Here is a 24,029-nt window from a genome sequence, read left to right on the forward strand (position 1 = left end):
GGTTTTCCTGAGTACCAAGTTTTGCTGGATGAAATCTTTGCCCCTGTACTCAGTGGGTGATAGCCCTGCTGTTATATGGCTCCCTTGGGAGCTAATGGCACCCAGACGAAGAGGATGATACACCCTGTAAACAATTCAGCTACTGGGGCAGGGAGACTTCCCTGTGTGGTGAAGTGGGTGTTATGGCAGGTCACTGCAGTGACGGGAATTTTAGAAGCTAAGAAGCTGTGGCATGAAATACTGTAGACAAAAATGTGAGCTGGGGATTTGACATGGAGAATAAATAGTTGCCAGGTTTCTCAAATTGTACGGGCTTTTTTCAGTTTTTTTTTTTTTTTTTTTTTTTTGTAGCATTTGGCTCCATCTTTATGAGATGGTGCTGGTGCAATTTAGCCATTTATTTTTATTGTCTGCTCTAGAAGTAGATTATCCGAATTCATTTGCTTAAATGATTTTTGGTTTGGAGCTTAATTTACTTAACATTAGTTGGGTGCTTGAGTCCACCCTCTGAAACTGTTACGTCGTTTTCCTCTCCTGTAATTGGGTTGTCCGTGAATTGTCAGATACAAAGAGAGAGGTTAGTTATTACTGGAAGAAGATGACTCAAAGCATTTCAGCAGCAGACAATGAAAGCTCTGTTTCGTAATGGGAATAGAATAAAGTTGCTTTTAAGGCTCCAATCCGTTTCAAATAGGACATATGAAATGTTCTTTTGTAGTGTAAAAACCTATTCAGGGAGAAGAATTCACACTTGCAGGAGCTTTTAATCAGCTCTTTGTGGGTACATTTCACATTTAAGAGGTTCGAGAGAGCACATGTGAAACAACTGGTGTGTATTGCATGTGATTTATCATTATTCATCGAACATGTCAGGGGGTTTGGCATCCACATGGTGCAGGGACCGTGGAGCCACTCCCTGGCGTTAGTCAAATGGCAGCGTGTTAAGTGGGATTTATTTCAAAGAAAAAAAAAAAAAAAGTGAAATTGTTAACTTAGAATTCCGTGTCTTGACTGTGGCCTTCTCATTTGCTGTAAATTAGCATTGCCTTTCCCTGAGAATTTCAAGAAAAGCGCAGATGAAATGGTGCTTCTGTCAGCCATGTTGTGTCCCCTCACTGCTCTCCAGCTTCTCTCTGTTGTTACAATCCCGTGTTTTACTTCATGAGATCTTCTATTTCAGTTATACCACAGGAGGCCCCGCACATTTAAACAACTTGGCTGTCAGCGCCAGGGGCTGCGGGAGCACCTGGGGGACCAGGGGGCCGCCGACCGGCCTGTGCCGCGGCCAGCCGGGTCTGGCGCCCGCGGAAATCCAGTCAGGAGGAGGGGCGGTGGCCATGAGGGGACACGAGGCACCGGAGGGGACACAAGCTGGAAGCGTGGAACGTGCCGCTGCTGGAGCCGGAGCTGGAGGCCCGCCGCGGAGAGGTGAAGGTAGCTCCCAGGCGAGGTAAGCCCAGGGGGGACTGCAGGAAGAAGCAGAGAGCTGAGGAGGAGGAGGCAGGTGCGGCTGGCCAGGCGGTGCACGCTGCCCTCGGCCTCCCGCGGGGCGGGCAGGGACCGGGCACGGCTGAGGTGAGGCTCAGGGACTCCGGGAGGAGGCGGCGGGGCTGGCGCCCAGCCTGCCGAGAGGGGAAGGAAGGACTTCTTTCTTCCCTCAGTAACTGAATCAGTAATTGGGGTTTCATGTTAATCGGCAGTAAATAAAATTAAGTGGAATTCCAGGAGTGTGTCTCTGCCACCAAGAAGCAGCCCGGAAAATGGTTTTAGCCACGGTGACTTTGTGGTGGCTGGGGCTCCGAGGACATTGTCCTGAGCGCTGCTTAAAGGAGGTCTTGGTGCTGCAAAAAGCACCCCTGGGGCTTTTCATTAGGTTGTGCTTTTTCCTCTGACCTGCTGAAGCACTACATATAGTTAATATGCTCTTGAATTTTATTTTTTCTTTTGAGTGAACTATAAAACTGGTCCTGACCTTGTATAGTCCTGAAGGATTTTATCGCGCTTCTTACAAGAAATGAGGTGCAAACCCTGCTGCCAGGGCAAAGTTTCTGTTGGTTCATGACTAGCTAGGGCTGCATTTCCAGGGGAGAAGCAATAACTATTGTGGATGCTTTCTCCACTATCCTGTGTTTCGGCAGCGTAGCCTGGATTTATGAGGTCCTTTGGGCAGAGGCTGTTTATTTCTTGTGTTCAACAACGTGAACACCTTCAGCGCTTTGTGCAAATACATAACTTGCAGTTTAATCGGTGCCGGTTGGATTTCTCGGAGGAATACTCAAACTGTCCCAGGCAGTCAGCTGTCATAACAAAGTGCCAATAAAAGCCCTTTTTCAATCCACCCGATTCCTGTGCTTCTGGACATGGAATAGACATTTGTTATTTTTAGAAGTGGTATTTGCTTTGACTTTTAGAATCAGTGTGCCCTAGGCGCTAATGACCAGGCCTCTCTTGCTGCCTGCAGCCTAATTTTATTTTTTTAGGAAAAGATATTTATCCAGGCTCTAAGATGTTGTCAGAATTGTACCTTAATCAATCAACCACTGTTTGCCCTCAGTCCAGCCTCCATGAGCCATTACTGTGCCAGCTATATTAAAGAACCTTTCTCAGTCTGTTATCTGGGAAAGGACAGAGACCTTTGCAGGCTCTTTGTTTCTCTTGATACTAACACATTAATTATCGTCTCTCTCCAGTCCTTGCTGCTGTTTGTAAGAAAGTGGCATTAAAGAATCTATTCTGCTTATTCAGCAAGAGTTCTCAGCAGTAGCAATTCATAAACTACTTTATAGTGGGTCACTGTTGCTTAACCATCACTTGAAGCAATGCAAGTGGCACAGAACTTTTAATTGAGGTCTGGTGATGTCACTGAAATTTTGTTTTGTTGTGTAATGGCTGTCTCTATTACTTTCTGCATTAAGAAAAATAGTTATTGTGTAGAGAAAGATGACATATCAAAATTCTGTAAACTAAGCGCATACGTTATTTTAAAGGCTGTTTTTTAAAATCTCATGCATTATTTTATTGCAATAAATTCTATACTATTTTTTTATTATTATCTTGAACATGCAAGGGCACCACTGTTCATCTTTGCAAGATTCTGCCGAGTACTGTGGGTTGGAACGTCAGGGTTCCTGTCAAGCTCTGCCAGTGTTGCACACTTTCCAGTATGAAGTAAGTGGAAAAAATGGGTTTGAAAATTAGAGGGATGGATGTAAAACAGTTTCTTTTTTTAGCCCATAGGTAGATAGTGTTGCTTTCAGTTAAACTAGTCTTCATGCCTTTCTTGTTAAGGTACTACAGTTTGGGCAGCCTATCCATAATTTTGTTGGAATTAAATGGGTTTTTAGACTTCTAGACTTCTATGGTCCCTTACCGCCTCCTTTGCCTTTCTACTACACACATTTTGCAAGAACTAGCAGAGACTAAATGTATAGATGGGCACAGATACATAGGACATGGAAAGATCACAATAATAATACAAGTAATAAAAAAGTAAATGGGTTAGATGTGGATTAAAGACAGTATATCATAAGAATTACCATGACGACTAGTCCAGTCTTCCATAGCTTTCAGTGTTCAGTTCTTTCAGCAGAACATCTTAAGTCCTATCAAAATATGTATTGTGACTTTTTTTGTGCTCTGGAAATGGATCTAAAATCATTAAACTGAGCACCAGGGGGCTGAAATAGTGGGGACCCTTCCTCTGACCATCTGCTGTCTGCCTTTGATATGGTGATTTTGGAAAAAAGACTCTCTCCTCCTGAACCTTCTACAGCTTTGCAAGAAAACATCAGTTTGGGATAAAATGATGACTTGTTTGCCTCTGCTTTGGCAATTTCACTAGGCTGGTAGGTTGTGAACAAGGTAACTGTTGAGAACACCAAAGTGTGTGTTTCATTCTTTTTGTGACGGATGTGAGGCTGAGGGCTGGTTCAGTACAGATAGGAATTTCTGTGTTCAGCTCACAGAGTAGGCTATTACTCACCCAGAGAAAGCTATCTAGAAGGTCCAGTTTAGCTTTCATTCTGACCTGTTTTTAGGAGTTATCTGTACTATGTGATTCATCAGTTCTTTTCTGTGACCTGACTGATGTCCTTAAAATGATGCTTTGCTTCAGTAGGACTTAGGTACAACAGTGCTCAGCTCTGTGTGGTGTTCTCTCTTGAAAATCCCCTCAGAATGAGATCTCGGCTTTGGTAACTGTGTTTTTACCCCCCAGATGATGTGCCTTCTTTATGAAAATGCATTTATAGATCAATGCAGTAGTTGTCATTTAGTGGGGCTGATGGAACTCAAAGTCTAAAAACCCAGTTCTTAAATGAAAATTTTATTTGAGAAATCTATTTGTAAAGTTTTAGGCTGTTGCTGAATAAGCATGGATACTTGGTTAGGCTATGTTTGTATAGCTCTTGGCATTTACTGCAGCATGGTAAGTGATGCTAGAGAAGAAGGTTTGCACTGATTTTTTTTTTAATCCTGCTCTGTGTGAAAAAAGAGAAACAGATTTCAGCGTTTTTGTTAACAGCACCTTATGTATAGCTTAATAGCATAACTCTTCATTCCAGATTCCAATTAGATAAAGCACTGATGGATTTCCTCTGCAATGAAAAAAAATATTACCTTCAACTTGTCAGTTTCTCTTACTTTTAAATGTCATTTAGTCAAAGAAGGTCATGAATTAGGTGAAGAATGAAGTAACTTTCTCTGATCTAAGCCTTAAAATTCTCCCTTTTATTGATGCAGAATTAAGTGTAGTTTAAATGAAGAATTGCAATCGATTGCAGATCGTTCTTAGTGGAATGCAGGTGAGTGAGTTGTAACTTAGTTTAAAATGCCTCTTTCTGAGGACTCGGAGGAAACTCTGATATCCCTGAGTGAGGGCACAGGCTGGAAAACTTCAAGATCTGGCTTCTGTTTCTCATTCTGCCATTGACTCACCTTATCATCTTGGTCAAGTTATTTCACCCCCTTCTGCTTTTGATTTTCCTGTCACTCTTTTGCCTTTCCCATAAAGGGAAAATCTTGAACAGTACTTGGCACAGTGGGAAGTTCAGTGCAGAGTCATGTCATTAGTGTCGTTGCTGTGTAAATGATATCTTGCTATTCATTTAAGGTTAGTTTCGTCACCCAGGAAATAGATGTAGGCATAAAAGAAAAATTTTTACCTTTACCTTTAACAGAATTTTTCCCTTTTAGTTTATACATACTAGTTTTAGCACTTCTGAAGTATTACACTTGTCCTAGAGTGGGAAATAACACAAACACACAAACTAATTATTTTAGTTTCAAAATTCCTCTCTACATTTGTAGATTTGATTAACAATTATCTTCCTGTTTTGCCTGAATCAATAGTAGGAAGCACACATGAGAGTGGTATGATTCACCTCTATACCTACTTCTAATATTATTCAAAAGTAACAGGGATAAATGCTGTCAGTTGAAACTGTAGATTACAGAACATGAATCAGTGATAAAAATGTGCAAATGGACCTGACATCAGTGGTGTAGCTGAAATATTATTTCATGATTGCTCTTAGGGATTTGCAGTATCTGTCCCCCCCATCTTTAATAGGTAGCTGTTCATGAATCAAATACAGTTGCAGTCAAGAAGTAGCATGCCAGTGGGAGGAAGTGTATGAACATAAATTACATAATTATTTTTCCACTTGCTTTTATGCATGTAATCACAAAAGAGCAGAAGCCTGAGATGGAAAATAAACCTTAAAGGCATAATAATTGTAAACAACAACAGCACCACAGCAATGCATGCCCTGTAAAATATAAAAAGATTAATAAAAGAGTGATGGGGACAATTATTAATATATTTTCCTCATTCATGATCATTAGGCAATAATACTGGATTAGCTTTTATAATGCCATATTTGCTTCTATGAAGTCAGTATTTCCTGAAGCAAAAGCTGTAGAGAACTGGGAACGTAGCAGGGAGTATGGTATATCTGGTTAATGTTGCTTTTATCTTTAGTATAGGAAGGGCTGCAGAAATAATAGGTGACCGCATGGGATGTCTTTGGATCCCCTTGCATAGAAAACATCTGCTCATCTGGTATAGAAAGTGTGAGGATCTCGTGGCAGTTGTCACAGCAGTCTGGCTGATCAGTGCTGGTCCTCTGAAAGTAGTTCACTGACCCACAGTGTAGATTCAGTTCGCTGAAGCTCCATTCAGAAATGGATTCTTGGACAACCTGGAAGAGGAATTTATTTTCTAGTCAGTTGAGAATCAAAATGAAATCCATTCTTCTTGCCAATGATGCAGCTAGTGTGTGGCAGGGGCTCCACCATGCCCTGCAAACACCCCTTGGTCTTGCTGGACATCCCAAAAGGGCAGAAAAAGAGCATACAGAAAATTCGTTTAACCACAGATTGGTGTTCAAAACATTACAATTCTGTTTCACTTCACTGTACCAGAGCTAGGAACAGGCATAGACCTTGCTTCTCTCCTTTGGACAGTCTCCTTGAAGTGTCCTGTAACAACGCATTCAAGAGGGGAATGTTCATGCTATCCTCTGCAAGAGAGAATCCTCGGGCAAAAGATACAAGGCTTGTTAATAAAGCTGGCTGAGGAATTAACCTCACTCAAGAAAAAGACCTGGGAATCTTCTTTTTGTTACTTAATTCTGTATACATCACAAACAAGCAAGCCGTAATGGGAAAATTATCTTATCAATATACTGTGTCAATGATCTGCAGATTAAGGGCAGCGGAATTCTAGCAGAAGCACAAAATGTTGGACTGAGCACTCTTCTACAATTTAATCCTTTAATCCATGTAGTAAATAAAACAAACGTTTTTGATGTGAAACACAATCACTTTGATTATAGCAGCAGAGAGGAATATTTTTTCTCCTGCGGCTTTGTGTAGGGTAAATAGGAAAAAGACCGATGGAGGTTTGACAGAATAAGCCTTATAAATATACTCTCTTCCTGTCCTTCAGACAGACTAATTGTTAGATAGGGGTGGTGTTACTAGCAGAATACACCATGGCTCAATTTCTTATCACATATCTCTTGAGTATGATAAGTATCCTTCCAGAAGAGTTTTATTATTGACATTGGATGATATTTTTCTGAAGCTCTGCTCTTTGAAGTTTGAACTTGATGACTTTAAAGTTGTGATCCGGTGCATTTCAGTGCTCATTTTGCAGTCGGACTTCACAGGTGGTATCATAACAACACTGTGTCCTGTGAGCAGTCACCCACTCCATGTATTTATGGTACAAGTTAAAATATTTGGGGATAAAATTCTGCCACACCAGGTAAACACAGCTCAGAATGTCAGCAGAAACAAATGAGAAATACTTGCTAACATTAGTGCTTTTCATTAATTAATTCAAATTTTATAAAATGTTGTATTCAGAAACAAATCACCATTCCTTTTAACCATTTTCAAATGAAAGGTATTCTGATTTTTTGATTAAAAAGTAATTTATTTTGAAATGACCGTCACTTTCAAACTTTAAATTTATCAATTGATCTAAGTGAATTTGTAATTCAATCAGAAACAAAGTGAACTGCAGTTTTTTTGTTGGGGTGTTCTCGGTTTCACAAGCATTCCATTTCACGTCAACCTAATTCCAAACCATATAATTCTATTTTTGAAAATGCAAACAAAAAAGTCGCTTTCTCTTACTGGGCTATTGATAGCCTGTATTGGCAGCTGATTTATAGATGATGTTTTAAGGAACCTCAAGTTATTCCTACATGTTTCCGAGCTGTGTTGTGCTTTGGGTCTGCGTTGCCTTGAGGCCACCCACGGAAACACGGCATCGTAGCGTGATCCTGCTGCAGGGACAGGGGAGCCGATCACCGTGATGTTAAAATTAAAGCCAGTGAGTTACTGTGAAAGTATGATTTTACTGTAGATCAAACATTATTTTTCTAACTTGGATGCATTTAGCAAAGACAGATTGACAGACTTTGAAAAGATTTATCTAGAAAATGATGAATCTTTACATGTACCAAGCGCCAGGTAAAAACAATGTTACGTAGCCCAAGCAGTGTTAAGTTAGCTGTCATCCTGCAGTGTGGGACGTATTTGTGTGACTCGTACATACAGAGTGAGAGCTGAGAGAAATTGTGGTGCTGCGTTGTAAGCTGCTTAGTCCTGGCTGTCAATTATTAATGATAACACCATCTAAAGTTCCTGCAACAGCATTGGCTTCCGCTGGCTGCTGTACAGGACTGGGCCTTTGAACATGCTGGGTGTAGAACTGGTGGTTTAAATGTGAAGAAGTTAAGTGGCACGGATTATAACAATGTAGTTAAATTAATTGGGATTAAATGGGGCAGGGCTTTAAACATCTCCTGAGTAAATATTAGCAGGGTTTAGGGAGTGCTGAGTTTAGTTTATCCTTCAAAATCGTCTTTTGGCATCTATGTTTTGTTTGCAGTGTGACTCCTTGAGAACTTTTGCTTATTTAATAAGGGGTAATTAATATAGTGATGCAGTTCTGAAGTCTTGGGTTTATTAATTCTAGTCTTTTTTTTTTTTTTAGAAAGTCTGTTGGTCCCCTTAAAGCATGTTTTATTGTCTAATGGTTGTGCCTGATTTCTTTCTTTCTTGGTTTTGCACCCCAAACCTGTTGTCCTTTTCAGCATTTGGAAGACATTACCCCTGATAGTGTGTGGATCCAGCCGTAGTGGCTGTAGGAAGTTTGTCTGAATTTCAGGTTGTTTGTAATTCCCCTCTTCCTGAAGTGTGGTGGAACAGAGTATTCAATTATACTTTGATTTTGCATTATCAGTCCCTTGTGATATCTCAAATAAATATTTCAGTGCAGAGCTTAAGCTCTTTGTAAAAGAATTGTCTTTTTCTGTGTTTACACAGTGCCTACCACGATGGTGTTCTTACTCTTCTCTCTTCTGTACCATCCCAATATAAATAGCTAAGTGATGAGGCATTTTCCTCAGAAATCCAGAGTACATTTTTTGGTTAAAATATAATATTATAAGTCTGATTTTTTTCCATCTTACAAGCTATAAATCATACCTGTTTACAGATACGTATAAAATCTGGTGGCCTAATGATTTGAAAGTGCTATCACACGAAAACAATGGTGTCTCACAATAGTTGACTCCCTTAGGAAATTACATAGCTATCTGAGTACTCGGGAGGTTTAAAACTGTCAGTGCCTGGTAAAGATGAGTAATAGCAATCCTAGGTGTTCTCAGCCTTGAGTCTTAAAATTGTTTCCAACTCTCAATGCAAATGCCCCTTTCAAGGTGAGAAGTGTCACACCAGAAAGGCTGAAAGTTTCCAGGCAATTACACTGGTGAATACGTGTGTATGAATTCTTGATAACTTCTAAATAAGCTCTTTTAAAATAAATAATAATAGTGTTAAAAAAAAAAAAAGAGAGAAGAAAGAGAAGACAAGAGCCTTCTGTAATTTATATATGGGTTGTCTGGACTGGAGGAAATAAAGTATTGAGTAAATCTGTAAGGCTATTTACTGATTGTTGAAATCTGTATGTGGTTTATTTATCAGTGTTGAGTTAACCTTGCCAGTACAGATCCAGTTCTACAAAGGCCATCAGTTATTACGTAACGACACGATCTGATCTCCATCAATGACATGCAAAGTCCCAGATGCGATTTGAAATTGCAAACTGATGCCATAGGCAGTAGGCCATCCACAGATTATCTCTTGTCAATTTGAGACAATATATAAGCAGCAAGTGTAGCTTCACTTGTAAGTCTCACCTATAGCTCTCTTTGCTGCAGACAACATTGTCTTGTGCAGTAATTTTTTTCCGTGGTCAGATTGTGGCAGGAATTTGGCTACCTGTTCAACTCGTGCAATATTTATCATCTGGCAGTTTGGGGAGGTTGAAAGGCAGAGAGACAGCAAGAAGGTTGTTAAAACTGAACAAATGGAGATTCATATTTCAGAGGAGAGAGGAATTTGTTCCATGTATGTTGTGATTTTCATACTTCTCTGTTGACGGATGATTGATGTTTGATGGACACCCATATGGCAATATGTGCACATTCAACACAGCTAAGATTTTCTGCCCAATTCCCTGGCCATATGGCCCCTGTATAACACTTGTAAGCAAGAAGGATTTGGGTCATCATGTTACATGACGTGCTCTTTGTCAAGCAGTCGGTTTCTGTGAGGGGTGGGTTAGAACTGTGCACAGGCCAAGGAGCACCTGAGCTTTGCCTTTGGTTGCACATGGAGCAACCATTTCAATGCTGGCTCTGCTGTTGAATCACTGAGTAGTGGACACGTCATCTCTAGTTATTCCTCTTGCTCTTTCTGCTCCCTCCCTCTCGGTCTCTTGTTGCACCACAGAAAAGGGCTCAGGGCAGAGCCCTGCCACATGACATTTGATGCACTGAGACCAACTTGGCTGCGGAGAGTGTGCAAATGGCTGGGTACGTGTCAGGGGTGTGTGAAATGAAGGCAGCTAAAGCCTCCCTATCCTCAACAGCAACTTTGTGTCTCCTAGACCATGAAGTAAGCAGGTACAGGATGGTGTGCTGTTGCAGGTAACCACCTGAAGGGAGACTTGCACTCGTAAGGATGGACAGGGCTAAACACAGCATGCCTGGGATGTATCCTGCTCTGGCCATGGTACTTGTGGCCCAGCTCCGGCTGCACAGCTTGCTTAGAGTCGCTTTGGGAATCAGGCTAGGTCTCCTGAGATGAAGACAGGTTTTCCAAAAACAAGCTGTAACATTTCAGTGCTAGAATGCAAGGATCCCAGTACATAGGAAAACAAGCATGCTTCCTTGAAACTATTGTTTGTAGCCACTTTCAAAAATGACCCAGTAAATCCCTGCTTAGCAAATTCCCTTGTGCAAAAGAGAATTTCTACTACTCCAACAATTATTTAATGTTAATTTGAATTTTAAATAACCCACTTCCAAAGAAATGTATAAACTTGATTTCAGTTATTTTGCCTGTCATTATCCTTTAGGGAAACAGTGCATTGTGTGCCTGGAGAAACCAGAAGGCCCTCTTGGCAAACTGCTCGCTATGCCACAGAGGGAAAGGAAATGTATTTAGATGTATTTAAATGGCAGAAATAAATCTGGGGCTGTTCAGTATCAGGTACGTGTTTGTAGGCTAACTGGAAAGACTAAATACTGTTTTAACATTGTAACTGAGCATAGCAGCTAAAAGAGCTGAAAATACGAATTGCAAGGAACTTAACTTTAGGCAAAGAAGGATTAAAGGAGGTAAAGGAAGTACGTACATGGATAAATGGAGGAAAGTAATTCTCTGAATCATCCAGTACAGACAACTGTCAAAGCTATGAGGCTCTACAACTATTTTTATCTAGCGCTTTATGGCTGTGATCTGGAAAAATGCTTATGCACATGTATAACAAGGAAGCAATTCCATTGCTTTCAGTGAGTTAGAAACAAATGGGGCAGCCACATGTGAATACGTTTTCAAGCTCAGAGCTATCAGGCTCTCATTCTTTGTGCCCGTTCAAAGCATCCACTGAAGTCAGTGGGAGTTTGGGCCAGTCAGAGATTTCATCTGGAGTTCATTTAGAGCAGTCTCGTAGCAGAGCTTGTATTTCCTTTCAGGATGTAAGTCATAAAAGAAGAAAAAATTAGGCAGCTATTTCACCCCTCCACATGGCCTGCTCACGACAAAACACATTCTGATTACTGCTCACGGAGGCTAACATCAAGCAGACCTTTGCGTAGCCTGCAGATATTTATTCCCCCCCAGCCCTGTTCCCTTAAGCAGGACAGCAGACGAGGGTTTCAGCAGATTGCAGGGCCCATGAAGGCAAAGCTGTACAAATACAGCCAGGCCAACCTCGTGCTAGCGAGAGCAATGTCTGCTGTGGGCAGGCTGAATCTCTTTTCTTAAAACTTAAGCATGGGGTTCTTGACCACATGGTGAGTGGCACAAGTGGGTTGATCTCATGCTAACTTAAAAACTTGGCATCCTGTATCTCTGCCTGAGCAGAGTGCTCTGTCCCTGTTTTTTATTTAACAGGTAATGGCCTTCCCCTATGTCCTGATTGTGGGTCGGGATGGACAAGCTCTGGATAAGCTCGGTGTGGCAGGGTTTGAAACAATGGGCCAAGCAGGGCCACTTGCTAAATCATCCGTAGTTAAGTTGGAAAGAGTGAATACGCTGGTATCTGGCTCTCTCTAGGTTACTCTGATGTGGTCCTAAAAATGGTGGTTGTGATTTCAGTTACGACTCAACTTCAAGGTTCAGTGACCTGGATAAAGCTGCAAACTACCTTCCATTGTAACTTATCAACAGAATATGACTTGACCTGTTCCTGGAAGTGCTGTTGACTGTAAGAAACAAAACAGTTTAAAAATGTTTTTTCCTAAAAGGAATAGTCATCCATTACATATCAATATACACTTGAAAAACAGCACGTACCATACAAACATCATTCCTTACCTACCAATTACCTAGAGGTGTTGAGGTGAAAACCCATTATACACTTCTACAATGAACAGATCAACACAATGCATCTATGAAACAGCCCGTTGATATGGCCATAATTAGATTTTTATCAGTTTCAGCTAGGTGTAACCATTTCATTATAATTGACCTGGATTAGTTTCTACATGTCTCCCTCATTAAAACGTACAGCACCTGTGCTAATAGGTTTTGTTTCTATCAAGATATAATGAGGACTGGCATATCTGCATATTCTCTGAGCACACCAAGAACAGAGACAAATACTCCATTTTATTACCATCTGACAGAGACATAATGATTGCTGAGAAACTCATTACCATCATATTATGCAATGATTTAACTTGAAATCCTTGCCGTGCTGCAGCCTGGCAGTGGTGGAGTGCTTGGAAATGCATGTTTTTTTGTTTGAATAGTGTGAGCTGAGCTGATTCCCTTCTCCCCATGTGCTGTACACAGTCTATTTGCTTCGCAGATTTCTGACTGATTTTGAGTGTATTTCATTACTGCACTGTGTAATTAGGGAATATCACTGAAAGGCGGTTAGAAAAACACGTGGTGAAACTAGAGGTAGAGCAGGAAGTTTGTGCAAAAGGTAGAACTTTTTTTTCTTCCCTCTCAATACTCCTTCATTTGCATTGAACTTTGCAATACAATGACTTTCAAAACTTAATTCAATTCTGGACTTGTTTACTTGTGTTTAGTATTTAGAATGGAAGGGGACAGGGAGATGACTGATTCTTTCCCTGTTTATGAACATCCTCAAGCAGGTTAACAGATCCAAATGCTGGCTGAGAAAAGACAACATGAAATGGAATTAAAAAAAAATAAATAGGCTGTGTATACCTGAAAATAGATGGAAAGCTTTCTTCACATTCAGTCTTTGATCATGTAAGTAATTTAGCTGTGTTATGTCATAGAATGATAAACACGGTATTTCACCTGGGAGAGCTGCTATTGGTTTATAGAGCAGGTTTCCCAGTTGGAAAATGAACCATATGGTGCGTATGTCAAACTGAGGGGTAAGTCTCTCAGTGTGTATGTAGAGTTAACAGATTGACTTAATTAAGATCATATGGTGCCTACCATTAATCAGATACCAGGGAAATCTATTTTTAGTTGCCTTGATATTGGGTGTAAAGTTGTTACGTGAACAAATTTCTCCACTTCCCCCAAATCAATGGAGTTTCACTGGTGTAGATGAATGTTGGGCATGACCCTTAGTCTGTGCCAGAGGAATTGTTGTGAGTGGGGGTGAGAACCTATCTGGACAAACCCTCTGTCTGTTGCTCGTGTTCTTGTAAGGTTGTCCTTGGAGGAAGACAGCACACAGAGCAGCAGAGAACTCTGAAGACCTGTGTGTGACAGAATTCTAGAGTGCAGAAAAGTGGAATTGCCCTAGTTCTCCACCTGCCTGCTGTTTCCATCTAGCTCTTTTTTTTCTACCATGCTTTCAGATTCTAGAAGGCCCCAAGGCATTTGTCTGATGCAAAACATTACTTGCTCTCAGAAATATTAAAGTTTATTTTACAAAAACCAACAGGTGGTGTGTATAAACCAGAGATCTAAAAGTTTTTGGCGGTCTCCAGGTGCCAGAAGCACAGGCAGTAAGATAGGAAGAGCCAAGACTTGCTTCATACAGAGGTCTGTGCAAGTTGTTTTAGGAAGAACCTCCTGTGACTTCAAGTTATACCTCTTGATTATCAGTTCTGATAAATTTTGTTATATAGATGCCTTCTTCATGCAGTCTTGCTCTGCACTGTTGGTGTTCCAAACCAAGCAGTGAATGATGACTTTTGAGAGGAAAAGATACAAATTGTTAATCAAGTTTTGTTTTGTAAATACGTTTCAGTTAGCCCCAACCGCTTCCTCTTCTTTGTGGTGCAAAAGCACTGGGCAGTGCTGAGTCAGCCCCCACACGAGCTGGCCCAGTCTGTAGTATCAGGCTGCCATTTCATTATCAACCGATGTCATCAAAGAAATATTCCACAATCGACCCAAATTCTTTTGTATTGCAACGGACAAGGCAATGGGAAGAACACACTCTTTCAGATGCGTTTTCAGATTCACTCTGTGGATAGTAGTTACTGGCCAGTTTGGGTGCTGGAGCTATGAAACTGCTTACTGCGGATCAACACGTTTCCTTCCCCTTATCGTAGCTTTTTCTGCACTTTGGCGAAGGCGGTCACACTACCTATGTTGTATACACATGCATACAGCGTGTACAAGAAAGTGCCATCATAGGTTTTGAATAATGAGAAAGAAATACATTCATACACAAAATTCTTTCCAATAAGCAATAAAGATTGCTGCCACAACATACATATTTGGTGCTCAAATGCTTCACTCTCACTAGAGTTGAATTATTCCCGTTGCATTTTTCTCACACATAGAATTTTATGTTGATTGTATTGACTAGAAAAAAGTAAGATCACTGAACAGCGAGGCTTTGAGTTTATTACTGATGTTGTAAAGGATTGTTTTTCCTTAAGTAAGTTTGGGCTTATTGATAGCTAAACTATTCCATGTGTTTGTTTCAAGTAAACATTTTTCTGTAATTCAATTTAAGAGGGATCTTTCTCTTAAAATCATTGTACGTGTCTGCATACTAATAAGAGGTTGTGCTCCTTGGTTCTATACACTGGAGTGATTGAAAACAGGTATTTTAATTCCAGCAGAAGTTTGTTTCCTGTGTAATTATGAAATGCAAAAGATAGCGCCCAAAACAGTAATCAGGATGCTGACTTTGGAAACATGAGTTATGTTCATTCCTAGGCTTCTAGAGATGGAAGATTAGCATACTTTAATGTTGTGTGAAGGAAAAAAGAAGAATCTGTATGATAGAGAAAAGCAGTGAAAATAACAATAGATATGCAAACCTTAGAAAGATGGGAATTACTGTTTCCCAAGCACAGGTTTATGTTTGCAGTGAATGAAGAAGACCAAAAAGAGCCTGTTCTTCCCGCTCCCCTCCAAAGAGTTAAGCAAAGCAGGAGGTTACTTTGTAGGGAGCAATGTTTGGTGTGGCAGCGGGATACAAAAGATGTAAAAATATAATCTGGGGGAAGTTCTTCTACATCAGTAAGTATTTAGTGCATGTTCCACCATAAGAGGTGTTGTAAGTACCATTGGATGAAGTCTAATATAGATCTGTATCTCAGAGGCTGTGTCACGGGAAGCCCTGTTGCCAGACTTTTTGCACACCCTCCCACCAGGCCTCCTCCCGCACTGCCCTTGGGGGCTGCAGGGCTGCTTCTCACCCCTCTCTCCTGGCTGCTGTTGCCCAGCAATATATTTTTTCCCCCTTCCTTCAATCTGCTCTCCAGAAGCCCAACCAGTGTCACTCGTGGCTCAGCTCTGGCCAGTGGCGGGTCCCTTTTGGAGCAGCTGGGGCTGGCTCTGCTCGGACATGGGGCAGCTGCTGGGCTCTGCTGGGCGGTACGTGGTGGTGAGCGCTGAGCCCCCCCACTCTCCCTGGTACAGGTAGACCTACAGATGCATCTTGTAGTAATTTCCCCTGGTAGATGGCACACTGTAAAAGAACAACTTCTTTTTATTTGCTGAGTTTTCATTGTCTTTTAATTTAAGTGAGCCTTGGTTTCCTCTGGAGGAGCGTGTTATAACTCAGTCAGAAGCTGTGTTTGTGAATCTGTGATAAAGCAAAGGCCTGTACTCGCTGGGAGATACAAGCGTGATTCAAAGCCCTCTCGAGCTCCTGGAAGTATTTCCATTGATTGCAGAGGGCTTGGATCTGTTCTTACTTCTGTGAAAATTCTGTAATAAATGAAGCTGCTTTGGGTCATTGGGAATGAAGGATAGCAGCTGTAGGTAGAGCGTTATTACTGCGGTGCCAGTAATCTCCAATTGTATTACGACTGTTACGAGGTGTCCGTGGGAAATGACTCTTTTCATGGGGGAGAGATGGTTTCAGAGTTCCATGAGAATTTTCTTTGGCTTTTCACTGCTGGTTTGTGCTGGTTTCTGTAATGTCCCCCCTTTCGTCCCTTTGGTGCTCCAGTAACCCAGGGAGCCAGCAGCTTGTCAGGTACCTCTCTGGATTCCAAAGTTCAGCTTCTAACCCAGATAATTTATTTAGGTCATCAGCATCTTACAGGAGAGACTTTATCTTGGAGCAGGATGACTGTTCCAGCTTCTCGTACGAGAGGCTCTGTTTGGCAGATAGCGCCCTGTAAACTGCATTCTGTGCCATGTTACTTGAATGTACTTCCAGATTCACCTTCTTTGACAAAATACTTCCGTTACGTGTAAAATTAAACATTTCTTCTAGTGTATTTTTGTTCCTTGGTAAATACCTTTTCATATTTCCAACAAGGTTAAAAAGGTACATCGCTTTTTTGTCCAGTCTTCTGTTTTTACATTTTTAGCAGTGATGTTGATACAGCTCAGGGATGCTTAATACTGAACTGCTGCTGTGGGGCCATCAGAGGGGCCAGAAAGCATCCAGTGTTGAGATAAAGAGCACAGAACCATGGGCTGTTAGCAAGCCCTTTACCTAGATTTTGGTTTGACAAAGCTCTTTCTCTTCTTTATTTCCCCTTCCTTCTGTCCTCTAGCTAAGAGTTATGAAGAGGGCCAAAAAAGCTGAAAAATTGTGTTCTCTTCAGTTACCCGTAGAAGGAGGTGCATCTGGCAGTGTGCTGGTGATGCTGCCTTAGTTCTGCACCAATAAAACCAGCTCAGGACATGAGGACTGTTCAGTCTTGGACTCTTCCAATTCTCATCTTCTCTGTTGAGATAAAGCCAGTTATTGTCAGTAGAGGTGGATGGCTTTGATAACGTGTAGATTTCATAACTAGGAACCAGAATGAAAGTGCCAACTCATTTTATGTCTGTTACTATACAGACATTCAGATGTGTTCGTTTGTTATTGTTGCTTGTCTGAGGTTTAGAAGAGCAAGTCTCCATGTCTTTTGGGTAGTCTTTTTACAGACCAGATCATCAAAATAGGTATTTTAATCTCTAAATCTAGGAAATTGCAGCAAGATCAAATATTGAGCATCAAACTAAGCTGTAGATATCTTCAAGGTTCCAGTTGTTTTTAAGTGCATTTTTTAAATGCAGGGTATATTCAGGTCATGTTTTTCCTGCCCTTTCCTTAGGTGTTTATTTTAGGTCTCTGAAATTATACAAAATATTGTCAGACAAATTAGAAACAACTTTGAATTGTTTAAATTTCTCAAAAACAAAGCATAAGGTTTTGTAGGTGCTAAGTTGTCTTGCTTTTATTATAATCTTTACTTTATTACTCATTTGAATATTATAATAATATACTATGTAAAATGTCCAAGTATATTTGCATATTCATATTTTTCCCAATAAAAAGTCCTAATAACTGAAATGAAATGAGAATGAGCAAACAACTACACTTTCCTCAGAACGAATTAGAAGAAGAACTAGGCTGAGTTAACTAAGCCATTTACTCTGACCAGTTGCAGGTAAGTATATAATGCTCTGAGTTTCCTAAAGCAACTAACCTGGGAACGAACTGGCAAGTTTTGCCTTGATTGTATCATGTCATTCAGTTTTCAGAGAGACTGTAGTCAGGACTAAAGTAGCAATAAAGAAATCCATTAATGATGAAAGACTCATAGGTAAGAATCAGTGATACTGCTGATGATCCTGACCATTTTAAACGTGGTGCTTTTGTCACTGTCCTTGTCTCATCATTTTTTCATCCATTCCTCCTGTAGCTCTGTGTTTGATTTGCTTATGTATAGCCCCAGAAAGCTCTATCCTGAGATTTCTTTTTGAAAACCAGTCATCAGTTTCAAGATGCAGAGGTTCAAATACAGCTACTTTCTAAGTTGTTTCAGTTTGACATGTCTCCTGAAATCTGGGTACTCTGACTTCTAGAAACATGCGAATGTGATGTTTGAATGGAATAGATGGCAACTGATCACAGCATTTAATAATGTCCTAGCCAGATAAAAAAAAAAAAAAAAAGAAACATCAAAAAAAAAAAAAAACCAGCACCCAAATCACCCTCCTTGCCCCGTCTCCTTGCGCTGGTTCTGTGCAGGTTTTCAGTAGTGCACATTCCTTTCTGAGTGGAATTGGAAAACTCTGTATTTTGATTGCTGCCTGGCTTGAACAACTAGTGCTTCTCATCTTAATTGATGTATTAATGCTGTTTCCCCAGCATACACCCACAGCGATTCCTGATGGCCATTTGGATGGAGGCCAAGCTCTTGTAGTGGTTGCCTGTGGTGCAAGCCCAACTGCTGTTGTGTGTGACAGACCTCTGGGCCTGGATGGAGCATGTTTGCATGGATCTAATTGTAGGATCAAAGCCCTCATTAGCTCTGCTCAGGCTTTTGTTTGAAGCTGATCTTTTATTTGCACGGATCTCTGCTTTACCACTGTGGAAGCGTGTAGCTGGATCGCGTGAATTTGCAGCCAGGCTGAGCTGAGAGGCTGTAACCAGCGCATTAATTCCAGCTCTTGTGACACAGTAGGAACTTCACAGCCTACCCAGCGGCATCTGTTACACCCAGCCCCACATACACATGTAGAAACAAAGCTCATCTCTCTCCTTCAGCTAAGGGTTTTGTACTGACCGTAATTAAAAAATTATCCTTAGGATATACTGCCTGCCATCTTCTCATTCCTTTTTGCTCCCGAATAGGATCTGCCCCACTCGGGAACCTGCGTTTTTCCCAGTAGCTCTCAGTGAGTAGCAGTTACACTGACTCGATGGGGGAACAGTCAGGGCCAGAGGGGTTTTGCCCAAGAGCTGGCATTTCTGTAACAATACCATTAATTGTCTAAATAATCCTAAGTGTAGTTTCACATGCACTTTGAGCCAGTATAAGCAGACGTTACTGCCAAGAGAAGCAGTTCAACCCTCCCTGTGCCCCTGGCTGCTTTTTCCCATTCCAGAACTACCCTCCTTGGTGAAGGACATTGTTTTCATGCAGATAAGTTCCCGATCCACTTCCCCACTTGGCCACACAGATGCTTGTCAGCACGCATGAAGGAGTGGAGCTGGGAGTGAGCAACTGGAACTTGGGGGGAGGGCAGGATGGTCTCATCTGGTGGCTGTCCCAGCTTGTGCCAGCTTAAAGTGTATGTGAAACTGCTGCCTTGCATAAAACGTTAGTCTACATCCCGCTTCTTTAGGGCTTTGCAGGGTTCCCACTTCAAAGTGCCTGTGCTGTGGCATCTGGCTAGAAGAGCTGCAGTGGGAGAAATTGTATGTATTAGAAGATGGACTCAGTTAATTAGGGTTTGAAAAAGAAATGGATCTTCTCCCTCAAGTCTAGAAGTCTAGGGCTTATTGTAAGGACCGAGTTGGAGGTTTGGTTCTGGCAGCATTTTAGAAGCCATCGTCTGGGGACGCACGTTCCCCTGCACTGTTGGCGCTCTTTCCCAGCAGCTTTATTGGCTGGTCGGCCCTTTCACTTGGCAGCAGTCAGCACAAATGTAAGCATGTTATGAGCTGCTTTAAGTTATACCTGGCTGCTGCTTCTCTGGCCTTGGATTTGAGAGAAAGAGAAGTGGCGGCGTCAGGCCACCTCAGCTGCCTGTCTTAGCTGGACATGTGTTTGCTCCCTGGGGAGTACCGAAACAGAAACACTGTCTGCCCCCAGCGTGGGATCCCTGCTGGCTGGAGAAATGTCAGGGGCCTCGGGCAGGCCGAGTGCGTTGCCCTGTGAGCTGGGGTTGCAAGCTGGGCCTCTTGGGTTTGTCTTGTGCTCGCTGTGTGGTTAACTCTGGGCAGAGACTGGCTCATTCTCATGCAGGCCATCTTTGCTCAGTCTCACCAGTAACGTCATTGCAACTCAGATTTAAGTGGCCAATTTTTTAAAAGCTGCTACAGTCTTTAGGCTCTTAATGACTCCTAAAACATGATGTGAATTCCTATTCACTGAGGCTGAAACAAAAATAAAAGAAGAGAGCTTAGTGCTTTTTCTACTGGCTGTTTTTCTTGCCTTTTCATGGGTGAATTATTATAAAGAAAGCTACGTATCCATGGAGACGTGCATTATTACAATGATAACTGGAAGGGGCTTCCTGTTGAGGAAGTAATAAGTGCATCCTGGGTTGAATAAACTCCAAGAGAGAAAACTGTCTCCTCTGCCTGTCCCAGCATGCAGCCCTCCGAGGGAGCCCCGATGACTTCTACACGGAGCACGAGGGAGAAGCCACTGCTTCCAGCACCCAACTCTGGCCGAGCCTGGCTCTCCAAATGGGAGCCCACGTGGGAGGTATTAGGGCTGGGAAACGCATTTACCTCCCTCGAGGTCCTGTCTGCTGTCACCTCTGAGATGGGAACCCTGCCGGTGATATAGTGGGTGTGAGATCCCAGTGGTGGGGAGGTGGGGCGAGGTGTTACCGCCAGCTGCAGGAGGGCTCCTGCCTGCTCCTCCTGGCAGGAGACCGTGCTCCCAAGGAAGAGCTCTGTAATCCAGGAGCTTAAGAGAAGCAGAGGTCCTCAAATAGCAACCATTCGAGTGCTTTTCTCTGTTAAGGGCTATTTTAGAGGAAGGAATGAGAGGGAAACCTTGGAAGGTTCCTCTTCACTTTACTAACTCCTGCGACAGCAGGCAGCTTGGATCTCAGCGCTCTGGGGTACCGGGCTAAGGCCTGGGAGCAGGAAAGGCTGGTGGACACTGCAGGAAGGATAACCATGTGAAAGCTGGCTGAAGGCTTCCTCTTTTCTATGCCCACTTTCTTCTTCTGTGCACCTTTGGGACAGTTAGGGCCATTTGCTGAGCAGTATTTGCCCAGGGTTGTTCAGGAGTTTCGAGGTGTGGGGTGGGTTTTTACGTACCTGTTCATCAGGGAGAGCAGAGAACCATGCAGAGTGCATGTCTGATGGGAAAAAAAGAAAACAAAATGACAATAATTAAAGCAAATCACTGACCTTGGATTAAATGTTGTTGTCAGGTGCTCAGAGCAAGGAGATTTGGATAGCTGTGGAGTGACTCTGCAGCTGAAACGCACAGCCAACCAGAAAATGGGAATCCTGTTCTGTGAAAACCAGCACCGTGCAGCGGTACCACGGCAGCAGCTCTGCATCAGGGGTGGTTGGGGCAGGGCTCCTTCAGTCTATATCAATAAGCCACGCACACAGGCCAATCAAAATTCTCCTTAATTCAAAACCCTTTTATTCCAGATAAAAAATTAAAAAAAAAATAAAAATCACAGTTAATCATTATCATCTTGTTCCCATGCTAGGTAATTAGTATTGCATTGTTGCTTTGTGCCTTTCCCTGTGTTCCCTTCATGTTTGAAAAGTTTAATTGACATTAAAAGAAGAGGAAATTAAAGGGATTTTAATCAGTTGGTCTGTCCTATCTGCTTGAGAAAGAAAAGCTGGAGTAATAGAAAAATAGGCTGGTGTCTATGCTCTCTTATCATCCATTTTGCCATTCATTACTGAATTGATGAGAATGTCTGCTTTGCATATTTAATCATATAAATGATTAAAGTAAAATTAAAATACGGCTGGGTTCTCTTCCTGTTAGTGGGACTATAGGCAATGTAGTAGGTGGTCAATAAGCTTTTACCTGTCATCTCAAATTTTTTCAGTTTTCACCTAGAAACCAGTACTGGGAGTGAAAAATGGACATTTCCTCCAGTGTTCTTGAGTTATCCATCAGTCTCTACAGAAAGACCTCGTGTTAAAGAAACTAATCTGTGCAAACTCCAAAGTGTGTACTTCAATGTTAATGGTATGCCTGAAGTTAAGTCATTTATTTAAACATTTTCTGAATTGAAACTTCTATGCATAAAAGATTACACGGTCCACAAATGTTCAATGTCTTGGTTATAAAATGATAATAAACTTATGCTGAAGACAGCAAGAGGGTGGTATAGGTCACAAAAATATTTTAAACTATATGAAATATTAAAACCCTGAAAAAAAAATCCAAAATAATCTAAACAATAATTTATTTCTGGAATATAGGCCAACAAATAAAATCTGCTTAATACACTTTAATGGCCTGGGTGAAAAGAAGAGAATATAGACTTATTTTGCTTAGAAGAACTGAAGACATTGAAAAACTCTTATTCTCTTTCAGTTTTTCTTATAGTGAAGAGCATATATATATATGTATATATATATATGTATATATATATATATAAATATGGTATTTGTTAGGCCCTCTTCTTTTCTGAAATTTTCCATGATTTTCCATGACAGAGAAAATCAAAGAACATTATTTAAATAGCCTTGGAGAAATTTGCTAAAAGAATAGGACTTTTGCAATTTGATGCATGCTGTTCAGGGGTGAACTCAAACATGCCCCTACAAGGCAATTAATACACAGCAAATTGTTAGGGACTTGAGGCTCTGTGCGCTGCAATAGGCAGGAAGGCTCCCACTGATCTCAGTGTGCTTGGAGTCAGGCAGTGGAAATGAGATCCTGGCACGTCTCCAGTGCAAGCGAAACTCCCATCGCCTCATTAGGAGCAGGGTTTTATGCTAGGTTTTGGTAAGATTTCCATTCCCTTTAAGTTTTTTTTTTTCTTTTCCTCTCTCTCTCCCAAGGAAGAAAAGCAGGAGATGCATCTCATTGGGTCTCTGCTGTTGCTGTTTCAGTGGATAGCACTTAAGTGCAATAGTCAGGTGTGGATTTAGCAGAGATGGCCTTCAGGAGCTGTATTAGTCATTCCTAGAAGATGGAGATCTTCCCTGCAGAGGGAAGCTTACAAGATTACAGAGCTTACAAGCTCTGGCCCTATGGAATCGCAGAGTAACACGTTGGTGGGAACACGGTGTGTAAATGGTGTATGTGGAAGGGGAGCTTCCTTGCTTATTTCTCCTTACAGCTCTGTTTGTTCACCTTCATCTCCAGATCTCTGAGGTGTGTAGATGTGTTCTGAACCCCAAGGGGCAACGTTTCTGTCATTTTTTGTTCCTTTCCATTCTTGGCATGTGATGGGGAGTTGGACAAATCAGTTGTAAACAGCAAGGCACTCCCTAAGATTTGCCCAGCTCCTGACTCGGCCTCTCTAGTCCCGGAGCAGCTCACAATGTTTCCCTGTGCCCCTGGACACCAGCAGCTATCGGGTGAATGTATTAGAGCAAAGGTTCCAACCTTGTCTGTAACAGGGCTTAAAATGGGAACTTTGCATAGTATCTGTTCTGACTTGCTGCCCATAAATTAATGTTTGAGACATTTTGGGAACTGACAGAAAATAACATCAGTTTTTCTGTCTCTTTATTTTGGGATTTGCTGTCCAAATGTGATACCCAGGCTAGTTCTGATTCCACTGAAATGAATGTGGATTTTTTGCTTTGATTTTGGTAACCTATGGGTTGGTTCCTTTGTCTATGTGTTAGTAATTATGAGCATACTCATGGCTGTAATTAGTGCTGTGCTTAATTTTCATCCTGGATAAAGGCAAGAGGAATATATTAAAGCAAAAATGGGAATGGTTTGGTCCCAGATACAGAGTCATGTTCTTCATGTGAGAAGTTGGCTGACAGACTACATGAAATGCGGGTCTCTTCTCAGAGGCCTTTAGCCATTGTGTGCCTAAAAGGAGACGTGTTTACAATATAATATAGGTTTCTTGCAGGTTTCATTTTGGGTGTATTTTTCAGAAGGCTTCCTTGTCTTGTGAGGGACATC

At 41.6% G+C, this 24,029-nt stretch overlaps 1 long non-coding RNA gene across 4 annotated transcripts in view; it reads left to right on the forward strand.

The window, feature by feature from the left end:
* Positions 1-24,029, forward strand: part of LOC121078776 — a 291,522-nt gene continuing 267,493 nt past the window's right edge. For 3 of the 4 annotated variants that reach the window (XR_005824743.1, XR_005824740.1, XR_005824741.1), the window contains exon 1: positions 1-1,450. This is a non-coding gene — a long non-coding RNA (uncharacterized LOC121078776). The other variant, XR_005824742.1, reaches the window with a different exon arrangement.

The sequence above is a fragment of the Cygnus olor genome, chromosome 15 (assembly GCF_009769625.2).
Source record: "Cygnus olor isolate bCygOlo1 chromosome 15, bCygOlo1.pri.v2, whole genome shotgun sequence".
Lineage (NCBI taxonomy): Eukaryota > Metazoa > Chordata > Aves > Anseriformes > Anatidae > Cygnus > Cygnus olor.